The sequence below is a fragment of the Eschrichtius robustus genome, chromosome 16, assembly GCF_028021215.1.
Source record: "Eschrichtius robustus isolate mEscRob2 chromosome 16, mEscRob2.pri, whole genome shotgun sequence".
Lineage (NCBI taxonomy): Eukaryota > Metazoa > Chordata > Mammalia > Artiodactyla > Eschrichtiidae > Eschrichtius > Eschrichtius robustus.
The window spans coordinates 39,041,050-39,062,527 of NC_090839.1; the positions used below are offsets into that span (position 1 = coordinate 39,041,050).

Here is a 21,478-nt window from a genome sequence, read left to right on the forward strand (position 1 = left end):
AAAAAATCATAAACTCATTTAAGTCCTTGTCAATGCCACATAATTACTTACAGAATATTGAGATCCTAAGACAAACTTTAGGACTAGTGTCCGAGAGATATGGAATTACCTTTCAGCTGAGAGGCAAGACAGAGTTGGGAAGTTGGTAACTCAAAAAATTTGAGAAGTCCAGCCCCAGGTATCTGGATTGTCATCCCCACCATCTTTAGAAGGGGCTGAAATTTTCTGTGTCTCCAATGAGATGTCTTTTTTTCTAAGGAACTAGATTAGAAAAATCTAGGATGGAAGATGGGAACTCTCAAAGCAGCAGCCGGTGAAAATGGGATTAGGATTTTTCCCCCAATCAAGAGCTTTTATTGCATCTTTAAAATATCACAGATGAGTCTGAAGTATTATCTGGCATCTTGCTGCTTCTGTAGCTGGACAACGTAGGTCTTATTCATCTGCCTGCTGAACTGTTCCTTTTTCAGAAACAGAGATAGCATCCAAAAGTTTTCTGATATCCTTGTTTTTAAGTATTGTGGCTTGCTGAATCAAAGCAGCTGAATTTGATACAAGTTCAATGTCATTTCCTTCAAAAATGAACTCATCTTTCTAGGCTTGAGATACTAAACAAGCAATGCCTGGCCTCATTTGAACCCTGTGGATGTATTTTTCACATTCCCCAAATTTCAGACTTCAACAAGAGAACCATTCTCCTAAATAATGATGTTGATGGGGAAGTGAGCATACACAGACCTCATCTTGTAATGGAAGCCCAGTGTGACACCCTTGACCATGTTCTGTACACGACTACAGATAGTGTGAACCGTTGCCAGTTACTTTCTATTTCCCCACCCTTTGTCAACCCGGAGCCTCATCTTTTTCTTTCCAAGGAGACTGAGTTCTACATTAATATGATTGAAGTCCCTCCACAGGGTGCCTCTGGGCCCTTCTCAATAATTGTGCATCCCTTCAGAGTGATGTCGACATTTTCTGGAATGTCGACAGTCTGATTTTGAGAATGGTCTTCATTCTTGCAGTAGATGCAGCAAAAAGAGTGGGATTAGGCCATTAGACTAGTGGGTGGACAAAGAGAAATTGACTAGAGGAGAGAAACATGATGTTGAAATGGTAGCAAATAGAAAATTTGAAAGTTTATCCTGCAGGATGGCTAAAAATAATTTTATTCTGAATAAGAATGTGATTGCTAAGAATCACTCTTCAAGCAATCAAGGATTTAAATTTCCTTGTTTAGACTCAGAATTTAAATGGGAAAACTGATGCAGAAGACTTCAGGACCACTCTCCCCTCTTCACATGGCTGGCTTCTTCCCATCCTCTGGGTTTCAACTTTAAGATTGCATTCTTAACATAAGGTTCTCCCTGACGACTTAGCAATTGGAGCTTATATAGTGCATTGAATGCAACACATGTGTGTTCTAAACTCAAGTGATTAGACACTGATGGGCCCCTAATACTGTTCATGAACATTTGCATCCCAGGTAGATGCTGTCAGAGCATGTGTCCTGCCCAGCTCCTGCTGGTCCTCTCTTCCAACTCTTCTCCTCACTGACAGCCTCTTAGAAACCTCTTGCCACTCTCCTGGAGGGCTTCCTCTGGCTGCAGGGGCATGACCCACCATGCAGGCTGGAGGTATCTGTGAATCAATGCCTCCAGAAGCAGCCCTCAACAGTCATCCAATGGAAAATGTCAGATAAATACCCCAAACCTCGCCTCTCAGGTGGGGCAACACTGAGGCATGTTATGCAAAGTCTCCCGAGAGTCCCCAGAGGCCTGAGCCCCAGCTGCCCACATCAGGAATTCTGCTCATTTGCACACCCTTTGATTGGTTTTCTTTCCTTCCTTGTCTCCTTCCCCACTTGCCTTCCAGTGGTTCCTGGGATCGTCCCCCAGATAAACTACTTGCATTCACATCCTTATCTCAGAGTCTACCGGGGAAACCCATACTAAAACAGCATTTTTCCACATAAGAAAATTAACCAACTATGGAGGAAAGTAGATGACCACAAATTTGAACTAACAATGACTGATGATTAGGAAGCAAAGAATAACAGCAATTAAAAACCATAGATGGGCTTCCCTGGTGGTGCAGTGGTTAAGAATCCACCTGCTAATGCAGGGGACACGGGTTCGAGCCCTGGTCCGGGAAGATCCCACATTAAAAAAAAAAAAAAAAAAAAAAATAGAGAACACCCCTAGGGATGCACTGACCAGTGTTTCCACCAAGCCTTGTTCGTACTCCCTGCCTGTGCACAGCAGCAGTGCATGTTTTCCAGTGCTGTGAAAAATTCTGCGGAAGCCAACTTCCATTGGAACCCTGAATTAACTGTTCTTATTAAACTCCAATATCGTGCTATTTAAAACATATGAGGGACTTCTCTGGCGGTCCAGTGGTAAGACTCTGCAATCCCAGTGCAGGGGGTACGGGTTCAATCCCTGGTAAGGGAACTAAGATCCTGCATGCCGCAAGGAACAGCCAAAAAAAAAAAAAAATAGTATAAATACTAAATTTTGGTAATAGTTAATTCCTCATATAGTCACTTACTAGTATGTAGCACTTGCTTATATGTATAAAATATGAAATGATATCATATGGTACATCATTTGCTCATAATAAAGAGGAAGCTCTGTGCTTTATCAGTTTAAGGTTCCTGAAAGCCTTGTGGATACTGGTCCACACGTTCACCAACCCTGCACTAAATAGAGACCATACTGGGAAAAAAAAAAAAAAAAAATTATCGCAAGCAAATACCCACTGTTTTCTTGGCAGCCCGACTCCGGGACCAAACATACCTTAACAATTAAGTTCCTAGTCCCTGAAAGAGTAAACATACTTTCAGGGGGAAAAGAAAAACATACAACAGTCTTACCAAGTTGCTTTTTTTTTTTTTTAACATCTTTATTGGAGTATAGTTGCTTTACAATGTTGTGTTCGTTTCTGCTGTATAACAAAGTGAATCAGCTATATGTGTACATATATCCCCATATCCCCTCCCTCTTGTGTCTCCCTCCCACCCTTCCTATCCCACCCCTCTAGGAGGTCACAAAGCACCGAGCTGACCTCCCTGTGCTATGCAGCTGCTTCCCACTAGCTATCTATTTTACACTAGGTAGTGTATATATAAAAAACTAAAAATAGAACTACCATATGACCCAGCAATCCCACTACTGGGCATATACCCTGAGAAAACCATAATTCAAAAAGATACATATACCACAGTGTTCATTGCAGGTGTATTTAAAATAGCCAGGACATAGAAGCAACCTAAGTGTCCATCGACAGGCGAATGGATAAGGAGATGTGGCGCATATGTACAATGGAATATTACCAAGCTGTTGGGTTTGATATTTACTACTCTCTTTCTCGGGTCAAGGCTGCGGAGTATAAACTGGGCTCCAGCCAGGTTATAACCACTTTCCTTCAACAGTCATTTTCCAGAAACTTCTGTTTTCTGGAAGAGATTTTTAAAAATAGTACCTGGGAGGAAATCAACCATGCTTATGTTGCTGAGTGATTCTAATATGTTTGAGGGGGAGTACGGCCCATGCATGTTAAATCATTCACTGTTTGCAGAGAACTTCCTTTGGGTGTAGATTTTCTTATTCTCCGCCACCAGCAGCTATTTTTCTAGTCGCCTATATGTGTTTGCAAGTTTGTCTCCCTCAACTGGACTGTACACGAGTGGAGGGCCACGATCTTGCCTAATCTACCTCTGCCTGCCCGCGACAGCGCAGGTCAGTAAAGGGAGAGGGGAAGCGGGGCTCCGTTGCGGGAGGGAAGAAGGAGGAGCCCTGAGGCGGGACTTCCACTGCAGCGCCCTCTGCAGACCTCATTGATGGATGTGAATTCACCACCAGCTTGGCTTCCTTCCCTTCCCCATCAAGTTTCCCCCATTCCTTTAGGGTCTTCCTGAAGCCCTTCCTGAATAAACCATTTGAACATGGTTCTTGTCGCAAGGCTTTCTTCTGGGAATCACCAGCTGACTTCAACCCAGAGGACTGAGAATCAGAGCACTGGAAATATGCAAGTTAGTGGTTACCATCTTGTTTTAGTTAACGGTCCTCTGTTTCCAAGGAGGAGAAACCCATTCAAATTAACTTAGATGGAAAGTATACAAAAGACTTAAATTCCAGAGGTACACCGTGGCCTTGGGGGAATTAGAAAGTCACCTTAAGCGTGTTGGGGCCACATAGTCTCTCTTCTCTGATTCTCCTAGCACTTGTACTCATCTTTTTTGCTGCAGTTAATATTTTCTACGATGCTTTACTCTAATGTGCTGTGTTGGCACATGGCTGCAGCTTACTAAGGGAACAGAACCCTTGCCCTGTCTCTACAGAGAACAAACTAATTCAGTCTCTTAGTGCCCTAGGCCCAAATGCCAGGGGAAAAATTCAAAACACCAGAATCTGATTAGCCCACCTGGGGCAGGTGTCTGCTCCATGACAATCAGATGTTGCCTCGGAAGCAAGGTCACCTGCCCCAACACAGCCACTTCTTCAACAGTACTGTGGGCATGGGTGGGCTTTTTCAAGAGGGATTGTAGGCTCAAGGCAATGACTGATATCTTTAGGACAATAACAAGCCAAGACTTTTTTGTTTGGCCTTCAAACATCTCAGTGTTGGCCCTGCCCTACCCTCTGAAGCATAGAGATCCCCACTCACTTGAATATGTTCCATCAACCTCGGTCTCATGGGCTTGTTCACCACGTATCAACATGCTAGGCTAACTCCATCTCCATGCCATCTGTCTCATTGGTCCTCAGATGATACAGGCTTTGGCTTTGTTTCTACAAACACTATCCTTCCTTTATTTCCTACCTTCTCCATGAAGCCTTTCCCAAGAATTCCAATCCTCCCCTAATGCCAATGCATTATTTATATTTTGTCCATTTGCCCGTGTTGCATGGTAGAGGCAAGGTTATCTTCCCTATTCTGTAAGCCCCTCAAATCAGTGGGACGTCATACTTCCTGTTTCTGTTGCATCCCCTACAGCACTTGGCATCATTCTAAGCATACAGTCAGCAACACACAGCTGCTCTGCTTCATGTATTGACTGAAGTAACTAAGCTTTTCTACAGCACTTACTTCAGTGCCTTCCTCATAGCTGGAATAACAAGCCTTTGAATTACCGCCCCTAAGGTGGTACCACTGCAATGTGAGCTCGCTCTACTTCCAACTTCCAGTATCTTCATCTCACACCAGAGGGTGTCCTCCCAAACAGCAGAAAGCCACCCTGGCCTCAGACACAGTAGATTGGACAGTCTGGGTGGTTAACCGCTGGCAGCCCTCCACCAGTGATGTTTAGAGGCAGGTGGATATATAACCCAACTCCCTCCCCATCCATAAGTCAACTCTGAGTCTTGTACATCAGCTCGCAGAGTTTCCCACTGGGCTTGAGCTCTAGTCGCCCACAGTGATAACTTGCTCCATAAGGCTGCCTACCCTTCTGTGTCACCTCCACAACTCCCTGCTAGTGTTTCCTGGGACCGCCTCCCATGTAAACTACTTACACTTGAATTCTTGTCTCAGGGTCTGCTACAAGAGAGGGGACCTACACTAAGATGAGATTCAATAAATACTCATGATTGAAGGAAAAGGTGATTTCACCTTCCCCCTCACAGGCCGAGAAGCCAGGCCAGGGGCAGGGTTGGATTTCTCAAGCCCAGGGAGGATAGAAGTCTCAATTTCCATGCTGTACCTCAAAAGTGGAAATACCCAGAAAGGAGAGGCTTCATGGGAATCAGTTTAAAACACAAAGCACTGTATCCTTGGGGGCAGCTGTGAAGTTCACAGTATCCAGCTAGGTCTAGAGAAGGCAGGTGCTACAACACAGCTGTCCACAGTTTACTGGCCCAATTTGGGATGGGCGATATATATCTTGGCAGCCCAGAAGCCAGACCCCCATTTTTCCTGGTTTCCACTAATACATAACAGAGATGAATCGAGGAAAAATAATAACTACTCTTAGACCTTTTGCTAACCTTGATGGACTACATTTGACTTGAGTTATAAAATCAGAAAAATGTCCCCTCTCTTGCATCTTAAATTTTGGAAAAATTTCTACCTGCTAAAATAGTTTTCCAGAAATGAAGTGGACAAGAGCTATACAAATGCTTCAAGGATGATGGGAAAAAGCAGTTACCCCGGATCAACTGGAAGTGCAGCTTGAATATTTCTGATGGTTGATTGCATAACCATCAAGTTCTTGAACATTTAACATGTTAGTCCTTTGTTTGCTGGAGGAATGCAATTGCTCAATGAAATGCGAAAGAACTTGGCAAGGACCATTTTCATGATTATCTACCAAGTTCTTGCTTTAACTTGTTTGCTTAATCAAATGCCTACTTATGATCTCCTTGGGAGGTTCTAAATTTCATTAGCTCTTTCCTTAAAGAGAAGTTAATCTACTCAGGAAGGAAGGCTTATTCATCATAGGTCAGAGAACATTAACACTTCCTAATAATTAGTTCCAAGCCCCAGTTTCTAGACGACTAACCAGTTCAGCAAAATCCTGGTTCAGCAGAACCAGAACCTGTTTTCAGCAGAACCACTGCAACCAGTGCAAAATGTAATATCTCATTGAACTGTTTTGTCATTACAGTCCCAATGTTTTGCTATAGCTAAGCAACAATTAGACCAAATGATGCTTGTCTTTTCACTGAGGGGATCTACAGAACAGCTCTCTGTCAATAACTTTAATTTGAGATCTGCCTGCTGTACTGATGAAAACCATCTTAATGAACTTGTGAATTTCTCATTGTCTTCTATTGTAAAAATGTACAGCAAGTTTCCTGCTCAACTATGCATAATCAGAAGGCGAACACCCTCGCTGCTGTGGACTTGAACTTGAATAAAAACTTTGTCTTCTCAGAAAGATGGCATGCTAGATGGAAGAGGGGCTTATAAAAGCCTTTAATTTACAAACGAAGGATGTCTTCCCTCTGCACATTATCATGGTAGCCAGAATAATGGACCTTTCCTCCAAAATGTCCACATCCTTATCCTTGGAACCTGTGAATATGTTTCCTTACATGGCAAAATGGTCTTTGCAGATGTGATGAAGTGAAGGATCTTGAAATGTGGAGTTATTCTGGATTATCTGGGTAGGCTCAACCTAATTACAAGGGTCCTTAAAATCATAGAATCTTTCCCTGTTGTAGCCGGAAGGAAATATGACTACAGAAGAATGGCGAAAGGCATGTAATCTTGCTAGATTTGAAAATGGAGGAAGAGGTCACAAGCCAAGGAATGTGGCTGGTTCTAGCAGCTGGAAAAGACAAGAAATAGAGTCTCTCTTAGAGCCTCCAGAAATGATCACTACCCTGCTGACACCTTGATTTCGGCCCAGTGAGTCCTGTAACAGACTTCTGATGTCCAAAACTATAAGATGATAAATGTGTGTTGTTATAAGCCACTAAGTTTGTGGTAATTTGTTGCAGCAGCAATAAAAACTAATACAGTTATACTTAAATAATTCCTGGAAAAACTTAAGTAAGAAAAGAAAAAATATATTATGGTAAAGTTATTTCTTCTCCCCCAAAATATCTAGAAGTGTGACTTTTCTTTTTCCTTTTCTTTTCCACCATCCAGGATTAATAGCTATTAACTCTTTGTGTTTGTGGCCTTTCGCTCTGTTTTGTAAAAAAGTACAATATTCATTACAGTTGAACATCAGGTCCCCTTTAGCCATAATGCCAATTGCATTCCCTGACCCACTCCACCAATCCTAATCATATTTTAACATATATTTTTATAATCTATTAAAAATATTATATATAAATGTATAATCATTAGTGTGCACTTTCTAAATTTTTCCATATAATGTCATAGAATTAAGGGCTATTTGACAAAAGCTGGAAAACAGGACACAAAGTCACTACCAAAGATGATGCATCTTAAGAAAGAAAGAGAGGTCTAGCTGATAACTCCCTGGCTTCTCCCTGTTTTCCCTTTGCTTTCTATCTCCTGTCTCCTGGCCACGTTTCCCACAGGCCAAATCCGGCCAGAAGCCCATTGGCTGGGAAGTCCGAGAAATGTAGTTTGCATGATGAGCCCTCTGCAATGCAGAAGAGGACAGGGGAGTGTGGAGAAGAGAGCTGAAAGCAAGCTGGCAAATGCTTTGCAGGGTGTATGCTAGATTTACAATGAAGTCCTTTAAAAACCCTGCAATTTTCAGCTTTCCAGAATGAGGGTCATATATTTTTGTTTTGTTATCTCTTTGTGCCAGAGGACCTTTGAATGCTTAAAAGGAAATTCTGAAGAAGTCCCTACCATGGGGAAGGGGGTCCAGTGGGACCGGAGCCCCCCAGTTGGCAGGCCCCTTGAGACTCGAGCCCTCATTTACCTTCTGCTGTAACTGTATCTTCCAGCTTCTGAGCGGAAAGAAGGACTCTAGAATCATGATCTCTGGAAAGAGAGAGAAATGAAGCAAAAATGAAGCTTCCCAGGGTGGGCAGATTATTTCAATAAAAATATCAGACATATATAAATGAAAACATTGACAAGACACCAACAAAAATATGCAGTATGAAAAGATTTCTGGAAACAATCTACAATATCCCCTATTTTGCATTAAATAGAATATTTCCCTTTTTATTTTATTGATTGATTGATTATTATTATTTTTGGCCGTGCCACACAGCATGTGGGATTTTAGTTCCCCGACTAGGGATAGAACCCACGCCCCCCTAGAGTGGAAGCGTGGAGTTCCACTGGACTGCCAGGGAAATCCCTTTTCCTTTTCAAAGTAAAATTTTCAGGAATTCATGTTTTTACCCTTCAACTAGAAGGGCATCACACAGACCAAGAGAACAAACCAAAGGATTGTTCACTGATCAAATAATAACATGAAAAATAATCAAAACTGTTTAATTAGATTGTTCCAGACTTTTATGAGGAAAACTAACATCAGAGGGGTTGTTGACACATTTCTTCAATGTTTTTTCAGCGTAAAAGCTCACATCCTGAACGCTCTCAGCTTCAGAGGTTTGATAAGCTCCACCCTATAGAGTACAAGTAGGGTCTTCAAATCACTATTTAGACAGAAACTATAGACCAGCACCATCCAATAGAAATATAACATGAGCCATGTTCAAAAAAATAAAAGGTGGTGGGCGAAGTGAGTGAAGAGGGTCAAAAAAGGTACAAATTTCTAATTATGAAATAAGTCATGGGGATATAATGTACAGCATGGTGACTATAGTCAATAATGCTGTGTTACATATCTGAAAGTAGCTAGAAGAGTGGATCTTGAAGAAAAACATAAACAAAAACATGAAACTGGTGAAATTAATTTTAAGAATATTTTAAACTCAGTATATCGAAAATATTATCATTTCAACATGTAATCAATACAAAAATAATAAAATAATTTTGTTCTTTTTCAAACCTAATCTTTGAAATCTTACATGTATTTTACACTTTCACCATGTCTCAATTCAGATACTAAATTTTTATTGGGAATACTTGATTTGTATTCAGATTTTATAAAACATACAGTTGCTAAGAAAAATTCATGTACTCTGGTTGTTCCAAGCATACATTAAAAAAAAGTTCTTCAGTAACTGGATCAAGTATAAATTTTTAAATTTATTTTTAATTTAAAGTTAAATAAAATTAAAAATACAGTTTCTCACTCATAACGGCCGCAGTTTCTGTGCTCAGCAGATACATGCGGCTCACAGCTACCGTACTGAACAGCGAAACACTCCATCAGAGACAAGGACTTGTAAAAACCTGAAGTTTTTTTCACCGTTATAACTTTTTCATGCTACTTTTCAAGGTGACCTGTTTTTTCTTCATAAGGATTAATCTGAAGCCTTTAAGTAAAAAGTACCTGTGTTCTTGTTACTGGTGTCAATAAGGAAGTAATGGCTAGAGAAGGAGGGAAGCTTCATGTAAGAGTGAGAGGATGTTTGTAGGTGCATCAAAGAAAGAAAAGCAGCCTGACTCTCCAAGGTCTTCTGGACAGAAAGAATAGAGGCCCCCAGAGCAGAAGAATGGGCTTGGAAAGTGACCTTGTTCACTTTCAGACAGTGCTCTTCGTCACAAATGACAGATACTTGATTCAAACTGGCTTTGGCAATGAAGGCTCTCTGTGGGCTTAAGGAACTAAAAAGTCTGCAGGCTCTGTAATGAGAAGCTCAGGCATGGCTGAATCCAGGGGCTCAAATAATATCCTTAGGAATTGATTTATCTCAGTCTCTCAACATCAGTGCCCACTGTATTGCTTTCAGTCTCAGAGTTTCTCCAACAGTGGCAAGATGGCTGCCAGCTATCCCAACCTCATGTCCTGTTCTTCATCCCTACCAGAGAGGATGCTTCTTTCCTAAAAGACCCAGCATAAGTCCTAGGGCTGATGGTCATTGTCCTCTGCTTGGGTCACTTGATCATTTCTTAAATAATCCCCAGGCCTGATTGACTTTCCAACCTTGGAGATGGAGGGTCGGATCTGCCCACTCAAAACCACATGGACTCGATGAGGGAGCGTGGTTCCCAGGGAAAATTAGGTTGCTGTCACTAGGGAGAGAGAGAAGTGTGCTGGGCAGGAAAAATCTTTTGTATGTCAAATCAAGATGCTTGGCAATGAGGAGGCTAGTTGGTTCCCCCCAAAATGATTATGGTTATTCAGATTTTATGTGGCTTCATTAGAAATACTGTATCGTCTATCAGGTGTTCCATCTCCTTTTTCCATTAGTCTTTTGGGAATCCACACCTTTTTCAAGTTACTTAACCTTGAGGAAGTTGTTTAACCTCATTGTGCTTCAGAGTTTCCATCTGTAAAATGGGGACAATAATAGGACCTACCTATCACATTTGTAATAAAAATTAAATAAGCTAATATGTGTGAAATACAAGATAGACAATTTATGAATAGAGTCTGGCAGATGACAAGTTCTAAAAAATTCCACTAAATAAACATGTAAAAATGTGATATTATATACTTTTCTTAAAAGATTCATTGCCTTCTCAAATGAGTTCATATATGGCTCTTTCTGTCAAAGTAGGTTTCAGAGAGAGGATAGACTACTGAAAATGTTTATTGGATCAATGAATGAATCCCATTGTCAGAGTTAAGGATGTATATACATTTTTTTTCAAAGGCATACCTATGTCCTTAAATACAGTTTGCCTGTATTGTGATTTCTCTCTTAGGAACATATGTCAGAATTTAATTAAATTAAAACCAGTGCATTCCTCCTGTCAAAGACACTCTGACTCTGGTTAATGTAATGGCACCAAGGAACAATCTGGGTATTGTGAACATCATGAGGAATTGTCTCCATCTCTATTCTATTCTTATTGTCCCAATACTTGGTTTAATTAAGTCATAGGAATTATAGTAAATGGGGTTTATCTGGGAAAAGACTCCTTGAGAAATCAAGGGACCATCTCCAGTTGCCTCTGCTGGGGAAAGCAGGACTCAGTTCCTACTTGGGGGATGAAAACACCCAGACACGGAGGGAGACTGTGGCTGCGAATTGCCTGAGACCGAGTCTCCTGAAAATGCCGAGTTGATATCTGATGAGAAGGTGACCCTCAAAATCCTTTTTTGTTGGACATATTCAATCAATAAAAGCCACCCGTGAAAGGTGATTCAAGGTACAACATGCTTTGCCTTCCCTAAAGTACTGGTGCCCTGTATCCATCCCTTCCCTCACACCTGGTCTAAAATGACCACCCTGCAGCACTTCACTGCCTAGGCACTGCCTTCAGTAGCCCCTTGCCTGTTCCACAAGCACATTTGCCACCTGCAAGGACACACATTCACCTCCTGGCCCCCCACCACTGTCACACAGATAATGTATTAGATCACCCCATTCCTCACCCCTCACTGTACCCATACCCTTCCGTAAATAGCTTTGCATTTCCTTCCACTAGAAATCTTGCTTTGGTCCCACGTGGGCTTACTTTGGCCGGTGGAATATGGACAGAAATGGCAGTGAATCAGTTCTGAGCCTACACACAAAGAGGCAGCACCCTTTCTGCTTGCTTCTCTTGTGCAGAGTTCTGCCACATCATTCCTCTGGTTCCAGAAATATGAAACATGTATGGAACAGAGCCAACCTGGCAAATCAGCGAAACTGTGAGCAAGACAATGCATGTTTATTATTAGCCTTTGAGATTTGGGCTGCTTTGTTACATAGTATGGCTCAGTTATAGTTGACTGGTAAACGAGCTATCAGCCAAGAGGGAGCAAGGAAGGCTCTGAGAGTCTTGGCCACAGCAGGTGAAGTTTTCTGCAGGGGTGGCAGAATTTGTAGCATCGTCATTGCAGCCGTTCCTTATCCTTCCTTCCTTGTTTTCTGTAATTATAGAATCTAAAAAGTGAAATGCCCAAGTTTCCAGAATGTTTTACAGCTGGGCCGTCTGATCCAGTTCTAGCCAACGACATAGAAGTAGAGATTTGCAGGGGACTCCTGAGAAAACTTTTGCTGTTTGAACACGAGAGAGACTTCCGGTACCACCCTCCTCCCTTCTTCCTGCCTCGGAGTCAGTCGCGATGCCTGAATCCATAGCAGCCACCTTGCAACCAGGAGGTGAGCAGCATGAGGTTGAAAAACCAACAGCTTAAGGAAGACAGGAAGAAGATGGAAAAAGATGGAAAAATCCTGGGTGCTTGAAGAGATTGCTGAATAGCTAAACCAGTAGCAACCAATGCCTATCTCTGGTTTTCTTTTAACGTGAGATACAATCAGTGTCCCTTTTGTTTAAACCCCTGTTAGATGGGGTTCTGACATCTAAAGTGAAATGCATTCCCGGATGATATGCCTATTTTCTGTTTGGACTTGGGTCTTGCCCAGTCTGTTTACGTCAGAAAGATTCTGCTGCTTCCTCACTGGGTATTGGAGGAGCTGAGATAGAAGGAAACTCCAAAGGTTTCGTAACTATTGTGGGGAGGGAGAGGGAAGCAGCAGTCTTAGCTTTTAACATCAGATAGGAGTCCCCTAGGAACTGAGACCGGGGAAGATTTGATTACTTCTCTCTCTGTCCTGACCCACTCGATCCATTAAAATCCAACCCATCCATCATTCTTAGCCTGTTCCATGAAGCTTTCTCAAATTCCAGCCAGAGTGACTCACTACTTTCTCTGAATTCCTCGAGTTGTTTGTTTGCTCGTTTATTTCAGCCTATGTGTGCCCCTCAATTGACACATCACACTTGGCTCTGCATGAGTCCAGCTATATATGTGTCTTATCTTCCCTACAAGGATAGTGTCTTAGTAGCCCCTGCAGAATCTCTTGTAGAACCTAGTAGACACTGGTCGGCATGCATCAGGCCTTTAGAACTAGTGGTTAACTATTAATCAAATAAAATGCATATGGGGTTTCCCTGGTGGCACAGTGGTTGAGAATCTGCCTGCCAATGCAGGGGACACGGGTTCGAGCCCTGGTCTGGGAAGATCCCACATGCCGCGGAGCAACTAAGCCCATGAGCCACAATTACTGAGCCTGCGCGTCTGGACCCTGTGCTCCGCAACAAGAGAGGCCGCGATAATGAGAGGCCCGCGCACCGCGATGAAGAGTGGCCCCTGCTCGCCGCAACTGGAGAAAGCCCTCGCACAGAAACGAAGACCCAACACAGCCATAAATAAAAAATTTTTAAAAAATGCATATGAACTTGCTTTATAGCAAGCCTAGCATCACAACCAGGTTTGTGGGTGTATCTGGAAACCTAATTAGGGATTGGCAGCAAAAACAGTTCGGTTTAGGATACCCTCTACTATAGAGGAAGCAGATTAAGAAAGAAATCAGGGGACAAAAGAGAGGAGAAATAAAGAACAATCCAAAGTCACCTCCAAAGAGACCAGAGTCTGTACGGTTCATTCCCTCTTGGGAATGTTCCTATCAGAAGTTCTGATGACAAAGAGTCAGCAACCTGGCATGGTTTTGCATTTCTATCCTGTGCCTTAAAATATATGTTGGATCGTTTAGACTTTTTAGCTTCCACTTTAGTTAAAAAGAAGAGGGAAACTTTAATTTGGGCAGTGCCTGAGCTCATAGTTAAGAACTGGGGTGGTGCGGTCTTGGACTGGGTCCCCCAGAAGCAGGGAAAATGGCTTATTTGGGAAGTGATTCCAGGAAACACAGGGGAGACTGTGGAAATGGCGGTGACGGGAAGGAAGCGAACATGGGTGGGTTAATGAGTAAGTTACACTTGTGTGTACCTGGATCTTGATCCTGGCAGGGAGCTCTGTGTAGACTCCACCTCCAAATTGTTCCACTATGTAAAAAAAGTCACTAAACCAATGTTGGAAGAAAATATTATTTTTATAAAAGGCTTTGATTGGTAGGCTTGAAGTTACTTTTTTTTGGTTCCTTATAATTGTCTAAACTTTACATATTTTCCACGATGAACATGTATCACTTTTTTAAGTTCCTCACAAAATCTTTGAGAAAACATCATGTCACTTATTACCAATAATGATTCTAAAATGATTTTGCTGACTTGGCCCATCCGAGCCTCTGCTGTTAACTTCTGTTTAGCTCAAGGGTACCAGCTCTGTCCTCCTCATTCCCCAAGATGCCCATGTCACACTCCCTCCCACCAGTATGCATTCACTCTTTTAAGAAAATATTTATAGGGTCCCCACTGTGTGCCAGGCACTGCCCTAGGCACTAGACAAAACCAGACATTGTCCCAGCCCTCATGGAAGGAACTGAGTAATAAAATAAAGCAAATTTTAAAGATTCTGTCTTTCAGAAGCACTGTGCAGGAGTGTTTTTTTTGTGGGAATTCTATGAGGTCCCAGTTCTCCGGGAAACTATAGTAGGAGATTTAGATCCAACAGGGGAAGCTGTCCTTAGGAAGTGAGGTTCAACCTAAGATCTGAAGGATGCAGAGGAGTTAACCGGGCAAATGTTAATTGCATTTCTAATGTGTGCATGGGGTCATCATGTTGGGGTCTTGGGACGCTACGTTCAAACCTCTGTCCTCGAAGACATAGCCATCTAATTGTCAGCCCACAATCAAGTTTCCTAAAATAACAGAGAAAAAACAAAACAAAACAAAACATTGTTGGATCAAGTCCCCCAGTGTCTGTAGGAAGATGTGAGAGTTCAAAGGAAGAGTCAATCAATAAGGCTAAGTAGACAGGAAAGCCTCTTTGGAGGAAATGTAGCTTGGGTTCAGGTTTTATGCCAGCAACAAGGAAAGGTTCCCACGGAAGGGGAACAGCACACACAAATGCTCAGAGAGCTCAATGTCAGGGATCCTTCTATTGAACGGTGAGATGACCAGCAAGATGAGAGTAGCAGATAGGTATTAAGTGGAAGAGATGGCCTGTCCTTGGAAGCCGGGTAAAGATTCCTGGACTTGATGTGATGGGAACTAAAGAGCAAAGACTGCCAAAATGCAGGCATTACCTACAGGAGGATTGATGCAGCTGACTTTACCCCTGGGAAGGAGGGGAGACAGAGGGGCTGGCCACAGTGATCCAGACAGCAAGAGAGAGTCTGACAAGGAGGACCTTCTTCCTTGTATCCATGGTAAACTAGGATTTAAGAGGTTCACTGAATTTTTAGCTTCTGAAAAAGAGATTTCTATTAGAAAGGGAAACATCAATATATTGCTTGATAGAATTGGTCTCATCTCATTTATTTTATCCATCTTTCTCTTACAACCAAGGAAATATACTGAAACCCAACCAATTTCTTTCCTTTCCCAGAAGCTCTCCACAGGAAGGAGACCATATTTGCAAGTCATCTAGGACTCAGCTCTCCTGGAGCAAACCCATGGAGTGGGAGACCCTTCTCCTGCTGTAGGGAACACCTCTTCCCAATCCCTAACCTTCCTGACTCACAAAAGTTGCTGCCAGCCGTGGTGGGGTGGGAGTGAGGGCAGGAAGTATAGGTCATGCTGACAAAGGGTCTTCATTGCTGGAGGGGGCTGCAGAGGCATGAGGGTGGGGCTGAGGGATCTCTTCCCTAGCAGAGGCTGGTGGACCAAGAGGTGCCCATTCTGCCCCATTGCTTCCCATGGCCAGCAATTCCTCTGGCTAGACCATACCTTTGTAGGCCATTTTCTACCATGTCCGCCTACTGAGATAGCCCCTCCTGTGTTCTAGATTTCTCCAAGAAAGGTGAGTTTCTAAGTTCTACTGTGTTCTGTCTTAGTGAACACTTTAAGGGCCTTTTGAGCAACAATAGAGGAATCAGCTTTACCCCTGCTTCAGCGCACACAGTAAATCCCCAATCAGGACAGCGCTAGAATTTTCTATATGGGACACATTAACAGGTGGCAATCTGGAACTTCACTCAAAACTCTATTTGCCTACAAACACGCTGTTTTGATTTTGATTTTATGTTTACTGGGGCAGCACATGGAATTAATGGGGTACGACAGTCCACAGCTTCCAAGCTTGTCCCTGATACCACCCCTGAGCCCTACAACTAGGCTTCTTTTCAGTTACAGACTTTCATAAAAAGTCCTACACCCTCATCTGTACTTTCACACCAAGGACAGACAGAGGCTTGCATACAGAAATCATTTACAGTGAATAAATTGGTCAATTAATTATCTAACTTCCCTACAGAGCTGGCTACTTCCTTCTCGTGGGAAGGTGAACACCTGCTGAGAAGGTTCTCAGGAATCAGCTTCCGCCCAAACACCCCACCCAGAACAGACCTTTCAGCTACCTGGGGCTTCTCTTAGAAACAGGAGTTTTTCTGGATCTCTGACGCCCTCTAGTGGCTGTCTCAGGCTGAAATCCTGCCTAAAGTCAGCAGCCGTTCCACCTCTTAAAAATAGGACCAGCCCTGAATTTAAAAAGAAAGGAAGGAAAAACACATATCCTTTCTTCTGCTTCTCCTAAGTGCAAAAAAGAAAATTTAGGGATGTCTAGTTTCTGACACCATCAAGGTTCATCTGGCCTCTTAACATTGCCCTGGTTGGTTTGTGTTTTAAAGCTTTGATAGCATCTTGCTGCCTGCTCTATATCCCAAATGGCTTTCCCCTTGCCCCAAATATATACTTTATTTGGTCTTTATGTTTGTTTCAGAGCATCACTGAGTGTTTTTTTCTCAAAAAAAAAAAAAAAAAGGAAAGAAAGAAAGAAAGAAAGAAAGAAAGAAAGAAAGAAAGAAAGAAAGAAAGAAACACAGGAATGGCTTAACTGTATCCTTTAAGTTGAGGAGGGCAGATTTCCCTGCCTGACCCACCAAGGTGCCCTCGCAAAGCCTCTGCGTGATTCCAGGCGCCAGGGGCATCACAGAGAGCCTTGGCAGGACCAGGGATGCTGCTGTCTTTTTTCACTTTGATAGGTAGGTGAAACCGGGGTGTGGTTTGAAATTGGCTACATTGGCCATTTTTATGAATCGATTTTTACAAACCCATGGGAAGTGTTCCTAATATAAATAGCCTGCGTTATTCTTGTATCACCTTCATCTGACCCCTGGGAGCACTAGAGAAAACCCCATCACACTTACCTGGCTTTCAGCCCGAAGCAGACAAATAAGCCACTGGCCAGGATGAGACTGGAGGAGAAGGAGACAGTGTCACATCTGGTGACACTTCTATTCCCTTGGCTGAAAGGAAAAGACGAATATTTGCTGGGCTTGTTCTGTGTACTGACCATTAAGTATCTCATCTAGTGGGGCAGGTATGACCATCTCCATTTTACATACGAGGACATTGAGACACAGAGTTAAATGATTTTCCCAAGATCACACAACTATGTAAGAGGCAAGGTTAAGATTCAGACCCAGTTCTGACTCTCTCTAAAGCCCACTCTTTACCCAACTCTTGCCTCTTATCTTACTTAGCTTTGGGTTTCAGGTCCTTGCCTCAGAGTCTATGTGAATGATGCCTTCTGGAGTTGAGCAGTGTGCAGCCTGCAGGTCTGTCCTCCAGAGTGGCTCACATTTGGATTGGCTTGAAACCCTCCCATGACCCAGATTCTAAGCCTGGCCTGAAAACTAGTCTTGCTACTCAAAGTGTGGTCCCCAAAACTGCAGCATCAATGATACCTGGGAGCTTTTTAGAAATGCAAATTAGTGGGCCCCACCCCTGACCCAATGGATCACCAACTTCAAGGTTTGAGATTAGAAATGTATACCCAGCTCTTCTCAGCTTTAATGTGCACTCTGATCACCTGGGGGTCTTGTTAAATGCAGATTCTGATTCAGGAGGGCTGAGGAGATGGTGCTGAGCTTCTGCTTCTCTAACCAGCTCCCAGGCAATGCCAACACCGTGAGCTACATTTGGAATAACATGCCCCTAGATCAATAATTCTCAAACTTGAGTCTGCATTCAAATCACCTGGAGGGTTGGTAAAACAGATTGCTGGGGCCCCATCCCAAGAAATTCTGATTCAGAGGGTCTGGGATGGGGCCCAAGAATTTTCTTTTCTAACAAGTTCCTGGGTGATGCTGGTATAGGGACCCTACTTTGAGAACCACCGTTCTAGCCTACAAGAACTTCCTTCAGTTAGACAATTAACCCCATGCCTTTTGGTTTTGCATTTTCATGAAGCCCTACTTAGTCCTCAAATCCTGGCATCGTAGAGCTGAAAATAACTTCATAGACCAAAAGCAAAGCCAGGATAAAGCAGCCAGACTTACTCTATTCAATGTTGTTTACTCTGCATACTGCTGGCTCTGAAGCTCCATAAATTTTCCAGCATCTAGCAATTGCAGTGTTTATGGTGAGCTCTGCATTTCAGGCCAGTTTTGTAAGCACTTGAATCCCTATCAGACACATATGTCATTGGCAAAATCCATGAAAACTCAGGGCCCTCCTACCTCACAGCTCTGTGGAAAGAGGGCTTTGGAAAAAGCCAGCAGCCAGGCTGGCAGCCATGGTGGAGAGAAAACGCAGCAGCTAGCAGGCAAACCCAGACAAGGTGATTCAGCACAGAGGTCCTGGAACAAAGTAATAAACCAGGATACTGACGGCTACTGGCACTCACATTCTGCTGGGCAACCCTGAGAAGGTCATTTACTCTCTGTGCCAGAGAAGATGCTTTCCCTTAAGGTAAACAATACTCTCATTCAAGGAAATACATGCAAGAGATGGTCTCATATATGGACTTAGATCAGTTAGTTTCTGTTACCCGACGAATCACCCAATACTTAGTGGCTTAAAAAACAACCATTTATTAATGCTCATGAATATTTGAGAAAAAGTAGTACTGTATATCTTCTTGAAGCCTAGGCTTGGAACTGGCATGCCATCACTTCCACCACATTCTATTGGCCAAAGCAAGACCGAAGACCAGCCCACTGCTGGATGGGAGAATCTGTAACATCACATAGTAAAGATGTAGAGGAAGGGGGAGTTTATGGCCATTTTACAATCTACCACAGAAGAGTTTTCTGAGTTTGGGAGACCCTGAGACAAAGATTCCAAAGCCAGTGGTTTCAATGGTTACTTGGAAAGTGAAGGAAATCCTGGTAGGGGCGTAGGGTTTGAGACCCAGAGGAAAGCGTCTGGTAAAGTGTGCATAACCCGGCCAGCCAGCACTCTAACAGATGGAGCTTAATTCCACTGGAAAACTCTGGGAGTGTTGGACACATGCCTTTTTGTTATCCTACCTGAGAGAAGGAGCTAAGATATTTATACATCAATTCCTAGCAGTCATTTGTTGAGAACTGCTCCTAAGGGACACGGATTCCCCGTTACTTCAGCCTCCCAGACTGGGCGGAGTGGCCCCAGAGGTATGCAGGTCCTGGTAGCTGTGCACCGAAGATGTAAGAGTAGGGAGATATAGGGCCACCAACAGTAACTCCTGCAGTGCAGTGGTGATAAAAAAAGAAAAAAAAAAAACCTTCAAGCTTTGGTTTTAAGTTCTTTTAGTAATAACATCTTTTTTTCCCCCATTTTAAAGTCTATTTGCTTTATTTGAGGTGACACCTCATTTCTTTTGCTGGCAAAGGTTGGGACACTAGATAGCGTCATATCAAGTTGTCCTGCAGTTCCAGAAACAAAATGGAACTGAACAATTAACAGCATGAGTTGAGAACAAACAGTCGTGTCTGCTGTAGCAGTGGTGGACCACTTCAGCTCTACAAAGAACATCACTCTGTCTGAACTTGCCCCGTGCAGCAACGTCACAAACCATGGGGAGCCAAAGCACAAAGGGCAGGCAGAGGTCACTGACATTTTCTAAGGTGTGAGATTCCCAAAATCCCTGGAAGGAAGCAGTAGGGAGAATGAAACTTTCTACCCCCAGAAAGGTCTTTGAACTGTATGAAAAATGGGCTCAAAGGAAAAACACTAAACTTATAGTAGAGATTTATTTTGGGGGGTGGGAGTGGAGAGGGGATAGTAAATGATGTAGAAAGTGAGGGTCCAAGATATTTAACATTTTATTTTAAATATTTAACACAAATGAAACAAAATGTCAGCATTGACCAATTCTTTGTAATAGATACTAGGTAGTTGCCATATTATCATCTCCTTTACCTTTTTCTTAAATTTCAAAAAAGCATGTTGGGGGCAAGGCAGGGTGGGGGCAGAGGATGTTCTCCTGTAATTAGCAAGGTCTGGTAGGCTTGTAGAAGTAACACTGATCTGTTTCTTGAGTAACATTTGATAAATACTTCCCCTTACTGAACCTTCATTTCTTTGTTCATAAAATGAAGATAATAATAGTAGCAACATCAGGGGCTTGTTGTAAGCCTCAGATGATACACCCTACTGCCCAGCATGGTACCCCAAGGGAAATGGTCCCTCAGAAAATGCTCACTGCTCCCTTCATCCCTCCCCTGATGCGCAGCATGGATTAGGATCCCCTCACATGGAGTCAAACAAGACAATTGGCTAGTTATCTAGATAAGGCTAGAAACAGAAAAATCTTAAATAAAGCCTTATCCTGACTCCTCTGAGTCCAGGGACAGCGTTGGTCTAAGAAAAAATAAAAAGAAAACCCTTTCGGGAATATGGCTAGAGAGAGACAACCCCCCCTTGTGGAAAGAGGGATTCTGGAATTTAGCAATAAGTATTTTCTAAATTTTCTCAAGGCTTTAAAATCTTCTACCTTGAAGGGGCATTAACCTAGTTCTAGAACAGACCTAGGTGCCTTGGTAAGACTTGTAAAGAGATACTCCCTCCTTTGAGTGTAATGAGAATTCTTGATTTTTTTATACAAATTAGAGGAAACCCATAGCCAGCCTTAACAACACAAAATACCATGAGGAAAAGAGAGAGAGAGGGAGGTAATGGGCCGGTAAGAGTGGAAGATATGGAATGTGATCCATTAAATGAGGAGTTAGAGCCTGACCTCTAGGAGAGAAGGCTTCTCTGGCCTCTCTACATCTTGCCTGGGAAGCTGAGGGAAGTCTTAGAAGGGAATGCAGCACTCCTCAGAGTCTTGTTTTATCTGGGATTCTCTGAATCTGGAAAAGATGGTCCTTAAGCACAGACTGAGAAGCCATTGGTCTGGGCTTGTTCTGTGCAAGGGTTACAAATAATCTCAGTCTTCTCTACACTTCAGGGTCTGCAGGAGGGGTGTGTGTGTGTGTGTGTGTGTGTGTGT

At 42.8% G+C, this 21,478-nt stretch overlaps 1 pseudogene; it reads right to left on the reverse strand.

Annotated features, from left to right (window-relative positions):
• Window positions 1–435: 435 nt before the first annotated feature.
• On the reverse strand, window positions 436–12,275 carry LOC137750384 (large ribosomal subunit protein uL6-like; annotated as a pseudogene).
• Window positions 12,276–21,478: the final 9,203 nt, after the last annotated feature.